Below are 13463 nucleotides of genomic sequence, written 5' to 3'. Positions count from 1 at the left end.
AAGACACCCTTTAAGGCTACTTTGCTGTGCCTCTGTCAAGCAGGGACACAGTGGAGATCCCAGGGGTGAATTTGCAATTTCCTATCCATGCGGCTGTATTTTGCTGGAAGAGGGTTGGTGAGGGGCTATGTCTAACTTTAATTGGGATTCAATTCCAGAGTGAGGGGAGCCTGTGAGTAATGAATCTGTCCCTGCAGCATGTCCTATTTATGTTTGTGCTGAGGTTTAAGTCCCTGGAGTGTGTAGCTGTAAGGGTCTTGGATGTTATGAGGTGGAGCATGTCCATTACTTCTGGGTTTGAAATGGCTGTGTACGTCAGGCATAGATTACCTCTGAGTAGGCATTAAGCAACTGAGTAGAGCTGGAGATCCTTTAGCTGAGCTGCATAGGACATCTGTGTGTAGCCCATGATTCTCTTGGGGAGGTACTGTTGTGTTCACTGTAGTTGCCGCAGGTGTTGGGTAAGGTACACCCCAAAAGGGGCATTGTAATCAAACATGGTCCTGAATAGTGAGTAATAGAGGGCCACAATGACCTCACATGATCTACATGCAAACACCCATGTGAGAAGGAGGGCTATACAAAGTCCTTAGCAATGACTCTCTGTCAATGTGATTAGCAAAGGAGAGGTTATGATCTATCTGGATCTGTGGGATATTGCTCTGTTATGTAGTAGCTTCCTCCTTCTGTTGTACAGCTTATATATGGCTGGGGTCAACCAGACAGGTCTACTGTTTTGGAGGAGTCATGGTTTTATGTGGGATAGCATGATCAATGCATACCTGCAGCTGCTCATACAATGCGTTTGTAAAAAATTCTGCAGATTGGTCTGTATTAACCTCCAGCACGGGGCCTCTGAAGTATTCCACCCCAGTCTTCACAAGTGCAAAGTCTGCTTTTGAGAAATTCTTTACAGTGATTTCCTTGGCTGGGTGAGGGGATGGGATATGGATGTCCAGGGAAAGTTGATCATGGTCTGATCTTAACAATGACAGTTCTACCTCTGGTGTGGAACATAGAGTCCCCATGTTGGTGATGATCAGGTCCAATATGTATTCCCGTTAGTGGATGTGGTGACTGGTTGTGCCATAGCACATGGATTCACAAATTGTAGTGGCTGTAGGGTGATGTTGAGGGCTTGAGTAGTGTCCCCAGTCAATATTTGTGTACCTGAAGTCAGCCACTATAATGGTGTGTGTGAAGACCTTCATATCCAACACTGTTCCCAGGAAAGCCAAGTGTGGTTACTGGGTATGGGTGGGTGGTCTGAACTACACACCAAACCAAAAGGCAGTTTTGCACAATGGTAGGTGTATATGTATGGCCTGTCATGCTTAGTGCAGTGGGACCAACCCAGAGGTGTGTGTATCTGTGATGTATATGGATAAACCCCCTACTTGTGTTCTGTGTCACAAATCCTGTGGTCGCGGAGCATGGTATTGAACATAACCTGGCAGTGCCAGTGTGCATATGTGACCCTGAACTAGGTTTATGTGAATGCACAGATATTGCTATCCCCCATACTGAGGGATAGTTAAAGATGTACATTCTTCTTTGGAAAGACTGATGATGTCAGCACCCTGTAAATACAGCAGGAGAAGAGAAATCATCCAATAATGCGAATAGCATGCTGCGCTAATGCGTCTGTCTCAAGTATCATAACATAGTTAGGTAGGGGTTTGAATCCTGCAAACACTGTGTGTGGGGGGGTGGCAGGGGTGTGTGTATGTCTGCAATTCTTTGTGAAAGGAATGGCCATTTTGAAGACTGGGATAACACACTAAAAGATGTACATTCTTCTTTGGAAAGACTGATGATGTCAGCACCCTATAAATACAGCAGGAGAAGGGAAATCATCCAGTAATGTGAATAGCGTACTGTGCTAATGCATCTCTCTCAAGTGCCATAACCTAGTTAAGTAGGGGTTTGAATCCTACAAATGCCATGTGTGCCCATTGTAGGCCACTGCATGTATTTGCAGTAATGGATGAACATATCCATAGTGTGTTGGCATGTACATGAGACTGCTATATTCCAAAGGGTATTGTTCCCAGGGATGTGTGGGGCTCAGTAACAATGGCTACTGGTATAGTGTATTACTGCATGGATATCACTGACACCAGGTTCCTACGTCTGTGTATCAGTTGAGGAGACATCATGTAATGACCACTGAATGTCAGGCTATGTAAGCTGTGCATACTACCAGAATGCAAACCATTGAAATGTGGAAACCGTATCACTCACAGCATACTGTCAAACCATGTCATGTTTCATGCTGACCATGTTCACAAATGTACACCTGCAAATCAGTGATGCAAACATCACACATGTACTTTCCACACACCAACACATGCAGGCACAGGTACACACAACAGTCATGTGGCACATGTGCAGACAGTACACTTTGGGAATTAACACTGGTGTATACAAAACTGCAATGACAAACATAGTTAATGCATCATGCATGCTCGAATATACCAACAACCATATCATTACGCTGTACTGTTAACAACATGATAATATTACTAAAGTGCTATGTAGTCACCCTGTGCATCAGTACCATGCTAGCCTGTTCCAGCATCAATGTTACAGATGGCAGGAGGTGTCACGGTTTCATCATATGCACAGGGTGTGTACTTGGCTTGCCAGAGTCTGCCATTGACACATCCAATTGACATGTATGTGTGTGTGTGTGTTAGTGAGGGACAACAGTACAAGATGGGGCAACGTTGCTGCGATGTGTGTGTGTATGTGTTAGTCCTAGGTGTTAGCATTATATGTGTGTGTATGCATGCACACAGTTCCACCATGTGGCTGCCATATATGGGTGTTTGTGGACAGCCACAGACTGTACCTGCCAGGTCATACAGGTCACTGTCTCTGGCCACAGACACAGTACCTGTGCCTGGCAGGGGTGCTACGGACAGTATCAGGTACTAAGCCAGACTGGGTGCTGTCATCAGAAGCAGTGGGTTGTTGACTGGACACATGTCCCTGCTGGGACTGTCCAGAGCCACGTGCACGTGGTCTTCTAGGATGGTCTAATGACAGCACAGACCCAGCATTGCTGGGGCTGGTACTGGCACTATGGGAGCGGCTGCAGGTTTGTTGTCATCCGCGACGACTGGCAGCTGATAATGTTGCTGGCAGACATCCACGTCGACGCCTCAACCATCCTGCACTGTCCTGGCTCCTGGACATGTAGTTGTGGAACAGATCTAATGTGTCACCCCAATGTCTATCAATGACCTCGCTGATGTTACTGATGGCAGACGCAACGTCACGCATAGTGTCATTCATAGCAGTGCAATGTGCTCTAATCTCCCTCAGACCCTGTCTAGTGTACCTTTCCATACATGCCTGTGCCTGCGTTACAGCCCGGAACATAGCTGAGGTTGATAGACCTCTGTGGGCACATCTGACAGGGGCAGTACGACCACGGATGCTCCCAAGAGAACCCCTGGACATCTGCCTGTGTGGTACAATGTCAGGAATCTGGCCATGGCTGCTGTGAGGGGAAGCATGTGCCAATGATAGCACACTGCCCTGGTCAATGTCCACTGTATGCTGTCCCTCAGCTAAAGACATTGGTGACAATGGATGTATCGGCAGGATGACTGTGCGCATTGATGGGGTTGACTGCTGTGTACTGTCAATTGGATGACCAAAGACAGACCCTGTCACACCTCCCTGTGACATTACACATGTATCATCATTAGCACTATCCCCAGCAGTGGCTTCAGGTTCCCTGCTGCACTCCACCAGGGCAACATCAGAACCTGTGAGAGGAAGATAAGAAACACAGTTTACAAATGTGTACACGATATTAGCACACAGGCACACATGCACACATGCACACATGCACACAGGCACACATGCACAGAGGTGCACATGCACACAGGGGCACATGCGCACATGCACACAGGTGCACATGCACACTGGCGCACATGCACACATGCACACATGCACATGCACACATGCACACAGGCACACAAGCACACAAGCACACAGGCACATTCCTCAGTACAGCAAATACAAACACAGACACATCTGCAATCCAACACATACACAATACTGTTTTAGGGTGGGTGACCGTTTCACAAGGAAAAACATCACTGCACACGTGTCAGCATGCAGGTTATGTGTTGCACAGGAACATGCAGTGCAAGTGTAGACAGCCCTTGTTAATAACAGTATACGTGTACTTGATGCTTGTGTGTAGTTGTTCAGTGATTGTCGCCACCCTGGGACACAATGTGTACAAAGACATAACAATGTTGTGCAAGTGTTACAAGCTGAGGGTGCATAGATTTGCACACACATACACACACACACACACACACACACACACACACACACACACACACACACACACACACACACACACACACACACAAAACACATGACGGTGCTACACAATAACAGCTATGTGTACTTTTGTGGTCAGTGGAACTGGATGTGGTGTAGTAACGTGAGCCATAATCAACATGCTTCTTGTGGTCAGTCAACAATAATAATGTGTGCCAGACAGGCAGCTAGCATGATGTGCCTGAAGTGCAGTAACATGACTACATCCACAATTACACAGCCACTTGTTACATGGGTGTGTAAGGTGGCCAATAGTCAGCATTGCCTAACATGAATGTATTATTTGTTCCAGACTGTTTCACAAAGACATGATAGGCCTCTACCCCTCAGGTATATTATGTGTGCTGCGTAGATAAGTGGGATGCTGAAGGCTGGCCATACAGCAGATGTCATAATTGGACATGTGTAGCAGGCTAAGGTGTAGTGTGTATGCCAAACAAGTGTGTGTTGTGTACATGTGTATCTGGTATGCCTATACAATGTCCAGTACTGTGTTGCCACACATGTGTGTCATGCTCTGTGTATTGCATGTGAGTGAGGCAGCTACTGAAAATAATGGGATATGCATAGTCTAACAGCAAACATGCACAGCATGCATTATGTGTAGGTGTGTTACATGTGCACACACTACACCTCCATATGACATGCACATGTCATTAGCAATAGTATTGTTATTACACACTCACCAGCATGGATTGGCTGCCTTGCTGTCACTCCAGAGGGACCTGCCAACATATGACAGTGATTACCAGTGGCCACAAGTGTGCCTTTGATACTGTGAGTATGATAAAGTACAGTAGCACAACAGGTGGCTTTCACAGGTGTACAGATTATGCTCAGAATATCAATCTTGCAGAAGAATGGGCAGGTTAACAGCTACACAAACAGTACACATCTCACACATTCATAGACTACCAGTACAGAGAACAGTCAATTACAGATATGGCATGTTACCTGCACACTCCATTTCAACATGCTGGGTGGCTCCGGCCTCCATGATGACACATGTTTGTGGATGTTCTTGTTGTTGGCCTGGAGCCACAACACTTAGGAGGTGTTCCTCCACACTGGTGAGGGGGGGGGAGTGGATAGGTACCCCACCACCTGTGGCAAGCTGTTGTCTGTGGATATCAGACACACACTGCCGGACATGTCTAATTAAATCACTGCAGTGATGGCGTACCTGCTCATATGTCCGGTTATGCATGCCTATGTCATTTACCCAATGGACAAGTTCTTGCCACAGTGCAGCCCTCTCATGCTGGTTCTGGCTGGTCCTGGAAAACAGCACACAGTAATTCTGCACCAGGCTCTGGTGGATCTCCTGATCCTCTGCTGCTGTATAAGATGGGTTTCTCTGATGCACCATTACCTCGGAAGGAAGGAAAAGAAAAATATGTGAGCAAGTCATGCGGCACACTTAATATTCAAATGTACTGATATCACTTCACTGCCATATATAGCATTTGTCTGTCTATCAGGGGATATACATGTTCGATACCACATATCAGTGCTCAGCCCACACCTGTCTGACAGTGCCTGCCACACTCCATACAACAAACTAGTATACACCAGCACTCAGGACACTGTTTGGGATACAATGCACAAACTCACACTGGGGTATGTATTAAGCTAATGGATGAAGAATATTGTCATCCCATGCAATGAATGCAATACACAAGTACAGTTTCAACTGTAATCCACCCTAGTCTTTGATGCCATACCCCTATCTGACATACGTGCACAGTTGTTACTAAAGCCAGCATACTGCTGTCACAGAGTATACATGCTGCCAGGTACACACACATACCCTGTAACACACATGTGATTGCATCCATGGTACAGGCATCATTGCACACACATTACACATTCATACAACACACAAATGTATGACGACACAGATGAGCATTAACTGTGTACCTTATAGTACTGTGTGCCCCTACTTACAGATACCTATGCATGAGGTATATAATCTGTGCAGACTACAGGTAACACACCAAACAGTGTTACCACAGAATGTGAACATACACCATACTGTAGTGTTTAGGCCTACAACATCAGGTAGTACAACAGTTCATATGTGAGCTGGATTCAACAGCAGTACCACTTGCTAAGCATACATGTATTGCTTCTGCCTATGATGGGACACCGCAGTCGTACACAGGGAACTACGGCACAACATATGCCAATCTACTATGTTTGCATCCCAATAAATGACACATCTTTCTCTGGCCTCACACCAAGGACACCAACTACCATGACAGACACAAACTCATGCTAAGCTATCACACCTTTACAGACCTTGCACACAGTCAGTGTCACACTCATTCAATGTCACATAGCTGGTATTGCACTGAGTACATGTGTGTGTGCATTGCGTCATAGGTAGGTACTATGCTATTGGCCCTGAGCCTAGGGCAGCCTAGCCATATGCTACCCTGCCCTTTGGTACACATGTACTGTGATTTACTTGCTCCTGTGAAATGGTTACACACAGGTGACTCACAGGGCATATTACCTATCTCCATGACATTCATCAGGGGTATGTATGACATCTACTAATGAGGAGCCTTATTTGTTAATGCTGGGGGGTTTAGTCCAGGGTATGGCATATCTGTGTACAGAAACCTGTACCTCCAGCATGTGCTGTTTAGTGTGGTGACAGGGATTAGGGCCCTAGGTCATGTAGGCTGGACGGATTGTGAGGTGTTGCCATAGTGGTTGGCCAGCTGGTATGGGTGTGACATAACTCTGTATGTCCAGCACTGGTAACCTCTGTGTTGGCAGTATGCAAGGCACTCTAGGTGTGGTTTTGTGAGTCAGTCTGCATAGGGAATGTGTCTGTGGCCATTATCAGTCTTTGATAGGTATGTCTGTGGCCTTTCCACTTGCTGTAGTTCTCATGGGAGGTACATACTGCATAGGACATTGTGAGGTGTACAGGGGTACACTGACTTACATTTCCCTAGATGACACACATTTTGTGATGACAAGTACCATGTACAGGGATTACAAGACTAGTGTGCCACTGTGGATATCAAAGGGGAGGCTGTTGTACACCTGTGTCCCATGTTCCCTTCTGACACCCCCAGTGGTAGGCAGGCAACCACCTATGTTGTAGTTAGTGGGTAACATGTTTTGGAATGGGGTATGGTACTGCAGTATCAACACTGGTGCTCTGTCCATGCCTTGGTCACCAGGCACCTGTTGCAGCACATCTGCCCCATGTCCCCCTCTCTCACTCCCTCTTTATATATATATTCCCCATTCGGAATGCATCTGACCCGACACTTGCAGCAGCTGGAGAGGCCACAAAAGTTCCTCACCAAAAGGATAAAGGGTCTCAAACATCTGTCCTATGCTGCCCGACTGAAAGAACTCCAGCTCTATTCAGTCGCCATCGCTGGCTCAGAGGTGACCTTTGCCTAACATACAAGGCCATGTCAAACCCAGATTTGATGAATATGCTTCACCTCAAAAAATCTAGATCCATCAGAGCCATAAGGGCGGGAGACTTAAACCTCGACACGGCTATTATACGTATATATATAGATTCATCACCCAAAGACTCCCTATGCTGTGAATAAAATCCGTATATGTGAGGCAGAGCACCTCGCTGGCCTTGTTCAAGAGAAATCTTGACCAATGGATGGGAGATCGCATATATATACCCCATTACCTCAGTGTCACTGCTCAACAGAGGCACAGCAAAATAATGGGTATAGTTCCCATACTAAAGTTGCATATACTATGGGCTAGGCTTGTAAATGCCCTCGGGCAGATAGCCTAGTATGAACCTATGAACCTATGAATATATATATATATATATATATATATATATATATATATATATATATATATATATATAGAGCTATGTAAATACATATACATATCTACATATATGTATATATATCTATATACACACCACTAAATATAACCATATATATATATCTACATATCTATAGACATTCATATCTATCTGTATACATGTATGTATCTAAATTTATATCTATATATGTATTTGTTTATTATATCTATATGTATATACATATTCTCTATCTATCTATCTATCTATCCATATATCTCTATGTATCTATACAGACCTCTCTGTCTATGTACATATATATATATATATATATATATATATATATATATATATATATAGATATGTAGATATATAGATATATATGTATATCGATATATAGATATATGTATATATATATATATATATATATATATATATATATATATATATATATATATATATATATATATATATATATATATATATATATATATATATATATATATATATATATGTATATATATACACACATTTCTTAACATCCATTGCTGTACATATACATGCACATGTAAGTACATGGACTGCCCACCTTTCATGGTGGGAATATCACTTCTGCAACAGAAGTGAGACATACCATTATGTAATGATATTGCACACTGGTTGTGCATAATGCATTATGCTGTCCTCAAGCCATATAGCTGTAGCAGGCCTCACTGGCTCAGTCCCACAGAAGTTCACCACCACATGACATATACCTGCACTGCATGCTGTTTTCATTGCCACACACTACAACCTACATTGATATGTGAACATAGCAACCTTCAACTACATATGCATGTCCAGCCTTCACTAACAGTTGCAGTATGTCTGTTGCCCTATGCACATCTTCGTATACATATTGATACAGACTGCTAACACATATGGAGAGTTCACAGTATGTAGATTATTAGATTATGTAGTTTACATTACCTTTCTCTCTGACAGCTTTTTTTTTGGATTGATGGCTTGCTAGCTTGCTGACTGGCTGGCTGGCTGGATGCTGGCTGGCTGGCTGCCTGGATGGCTGGCTGGATGGCTGCCTGGATGGCTGGCTGGCTGCCTGGATGGCTGGCTGGATGGATGGCTGCCTGGATGACTGGATGGCTGCCTGGGTGGCGGGATGGATGGTTGCCTGGATGGCTGCCTGGGTGGCTGGATGGCTGGCTGCCTGGATGCCTGGATGGCTGGCTGGATGGCTGGATGGCTTGTTTTTTCTTTTTTTGTGTGTTTTATTTTGGTCTGTCTCTCTGTCTGTCTGTCTGTCTGTCTGTCTCTCTCTCTCTCTGTCTCTCTCTCTCTCTCTCTCTCTCTCTCTCTCTCTCCCTGCAGTTGCTGCAATGATATTATTGCATGTGTGGACTGGCAGTACAGGCTGCTTTTCTAGGTATCTGCACATGTACATGTGATGGCCTCTGCACCAATTGGTGGCCAGCATTTACTAATTGCATGCAGCCTGCTGTGTGGTAATTGCAGTTCTCACTGTGATTTCAGGACACTGCTATAAAATGTTAGGTTAGGTAGGCATAGGCCTTTCAGTTTTGCAAGGTGGGGACCATGCTGGTTTGCTGTGGACACTGACATGTCAGTCAGAATGTTGGTATGCCTCTCATATCTAAGGCTGTGTTGTAGCCACTGAAATGCATGTTGTACTGAAACCTGACTGTTGCTTTTTCCAGTTCACTCTTCTCAGTGTGTATGTTAACTCACATCTGCTAATGCTAACACTGTTTACATGGGAGTATGTACTTCCCTGTGGGAGTTGTGGATTAACTGGTATACAACAGTAGTTCTTGCAATGTGTTGCTATGGCTTCACTATTTTCCATTTACATTCACTCCTTGTAATGCATGATATATTTCTTTCAGCAGTAAGTTTGCATATGTTTGCTGTGGCTTGGTGGCACTGCATGCAGTCTGGTGAGCCCAAGGTCTGGGGTTTGACACTTACAATGGTATTTTATTTTGCTGCTGTGCAGTACTAGGGCCTTGTATTTTGTACTAACAATTATGAATATTAGGCACATGCAGTGCTTGTAAACTGCTATACTGTCATTAGTTTGTTAGATGACTTACATCCTTTGATATTTCTGTGTTGTACTCCTACATGAGGGTGTGCTTGTGGGAGTAATTCTACAGCTATTCGCAGAGAGTGTAACAGCAGACAGGCTGATATGCCTATTTCTGACACTTGCAGGCCTCAGATACTCTCAGGTATATATTTGACCAGCCTCAGGGAAAGGTACTTATTATTGGGATACACCCATGATATATTTCAGATATTCTGCAGTTGTGACTGTGGGGTATTTTGAGCATATGTATTACTACACCATTTCTGACATGCAAGTAGTGTCTACTTTAACTTACTGACAGTCACCATTACATGGGATACCCCACCTTTCTGCCTACTGTTAGTACATTTCACAGGGAGTCAGTGGGGCACAGGTAACATTTTTTTGCAAATCAGGGACATCCCTGTTAATCAGTCACAGCTGGGAAGTCTGGCCTCATACCTATTCAAATATGGCAGTGTTTATCCTACTCTGATACTGTGTGGGGTTTGTAAGGTGCTACTGTAACATTATTACCTCCTAGCATGGCTGTTTCTCTTATCACACTAATGTAATGCAATTTCACAAGAATTGCCAGTAAGGATTTGGGGAACAAGATTTGTGTAATGGCCTTCCTATATTCCCTTTACATTCACTCCTTGTATTTCATGATATATTTCTTTCAGCACCAAGTTCTTGTATACCTGCCATGACTCAGTGGTAATTCATGCAGACTAGTGTTTCAAAGGGCTGGGGTTCGAGATTAACAGGGGTATTTTATTTTGCTGATGAGCAGACTACAGGCCTTGTCATACAGAGTGACTAAGGCACTTTTGAGCAGTTGTAAGCGGGTTTGCTCTGGTTTGCACGATGCTTACACATGTGCACACTCGCTTAGCTAAGTGCACACAAGCACACACCCGCTGACTACTGCTTAAAAGTGCTTAGTCCCACTAATACTCAAGCTAATTTCTTTTAAAGAAAAGAAAATGGGGAGATAGGAAAGTGGTGGAAAAAGGGGGCACAAAGAGGGTAGGACAGTAGGAAAACAAGCTTGGGATGTGCAGGAAGGATGTAAGGAAGGCCCATAGCTGCCCATTTCTTTATCAGCAACAGCTGTGCATATGTGTAAAATTTGGTGTGAAATTTGAAACCTTCCACCCCTGAGAGAGGGATGAGGACAACAAAATATGTTGTACTGCCAATAAGAATTATCAGTTTACATGTCCAGTGGGCATGTGTGCGAATTGGGCAGCTATGTATGGGGCGTAATTTTTTTGTGGGAACAGAGTGCCCTTTTTTTATTTTTTTTTCAGGTGAGAGTGGAATGTGAGGTACAGGAAGTAGGTATATTTGGGGAGGTAGGTTGGGGAGGTTAACAGACAAGACAAACAAGACGCATACAGGGGCAGAGTATGACACATGTGGGGGGTAAGCACAAATGACGGGGATGGATGTTTGGATATCGCAAGCCCATGAGCCCACAGATGGTAACAGTGGAACTGAAATCCCCACCCATAGGCAGTTACCACTGTGCCTTCACAGCCCAGACCGGGGCTGTGCTGGGGGCTGGATAGGATGGGCAGGCACACCCATGAGTTGCGCCACCCTCGCCTCAAGCTGGCATAGGGGATCAGTCACAGAACGCCTGATCTCACTACGCACCACAGACCGGACCCTATGGAGGGTGAGTGGAGGCTCTCCTCCGGCCACGCTTGCAGAGGGGACGAGCCCCATCCCCTGCAGCGCTTCCACCCGAAGGTGGCACAGGGCCACCAGAGGAGGAGGTCCCGGCCTGGACACTGGTGCCAGGTGCACTCGCTAGCTGAGGTGGGAGAGGTGGGTCCGCTGGAACCCGCCTTCCCTGTTGTCCTATGTTTAGCAGTATTTTATGGCATTTTGGGTTAGTAACAAACAACACCATTCAAAATGAGTTGTAACAGCATGCATCAGTATTCCCATTAACCAAACGCCCATGAATTCTGAACATTGAGCAGCGAGCATAACACATGCATATTTAGAACAACAGTGCATATTCCAACAGCATGCAGGGTTGATTGGTGGCAACAGGCCATCAGGTTGGATATGTGAACGGGGCACATGCATCAACGTACATGCAGATATGTATGAACCAACAGGACAAATGTCCATGGGAATTAATTGTGAATACACATACCCGGTTTGGTGTGGAATGGCATCATTTGTGCAAATAGGGTAAGATGGAGAAATTTTACATTAACAACTAAAATTACCTATACATATACTGTACATTCCTAGTAGATGCAGATATATATCCCCTACATGTATTAGTACAGTTTCCTGTATGTAACCTTAGGAATGTTGGTGATGGGGATGTTACTGCTACATTAATATACATTCCATTTTTATTCATATATGTTCATATCTGGCTGTGTTCAGGTACAGCATCCTGCTACATTTGATTTATATGGGTCTAGACAACTGTGGATGTTCAGCATTTCATACAACCATACTATTTCCATAATGCAAGGGTACAGCAACATATCCAATTTGTGGGATGGACACAGTCCATGTTCTATATTTTATTTAACACATTACACACTTTGGTTGTGGCTGTCTCATTCATTTCATTATGTAGTGACTGCAGTATACCTGTATTCCAGACTTATTACAGCTTTCTTGGTAGCTTCAAACTGTCTTTCTCACACTCTCTCAATTATTTTATATTTACATTTCAGAATGGTACTTAATTCTAGGCTTTATTAACATTACTGGTTTACAACAACCCTTTCCAGCTGACTCACTTATTTCATATGGATTTACAAGGATGTATTTGAACTTGTCTAACTTTTGTTGATTGATTACCACTCATTTTTTGGCTGCAGCAGTTATCTGATATTACAATACAGGTGGAAACTCTATTTGAGACTTGTTTAATCTTTATTACTGGATTGCATTACACTCTTTTCCAGGCTGCATCACTTATCTAATCTTACAATGCTAGCAGAATCTTTCTTCTAGGCTTATTTGACCTTTATTAGTGGGTTACAACACTGAACTCTTTTACAGTCTGTCTCAATTATATTCTATGACAATACCAGCTAAATAATTACTAACCTGCCTGGTGGCGCAACCTCAGCAGCCTATCAGCATAGGCTCACTGATTCGCGGAACGAACACCTGCAGCTGTAATATAAAGGAAGTAATATTTGGAACATATGTCTC

The sequence above is a fragment of the Protopterus annectens genome, chromosome 6.part0, assembly GCF_019279795.1.
Source record: "Protopterus annectens isolate FY-2018-M chromosome 6.part0, PAN1.0, whole genome shotgun sequence".
Lineage (NCBI taxonomy): Eukaryota > Metazoa > Chordata > Ceratodontiformes > Protopteridae > Protopterus > Protopterus annectens.
This window is presented reverse-complemented; position numbering follows the sequence as displayed.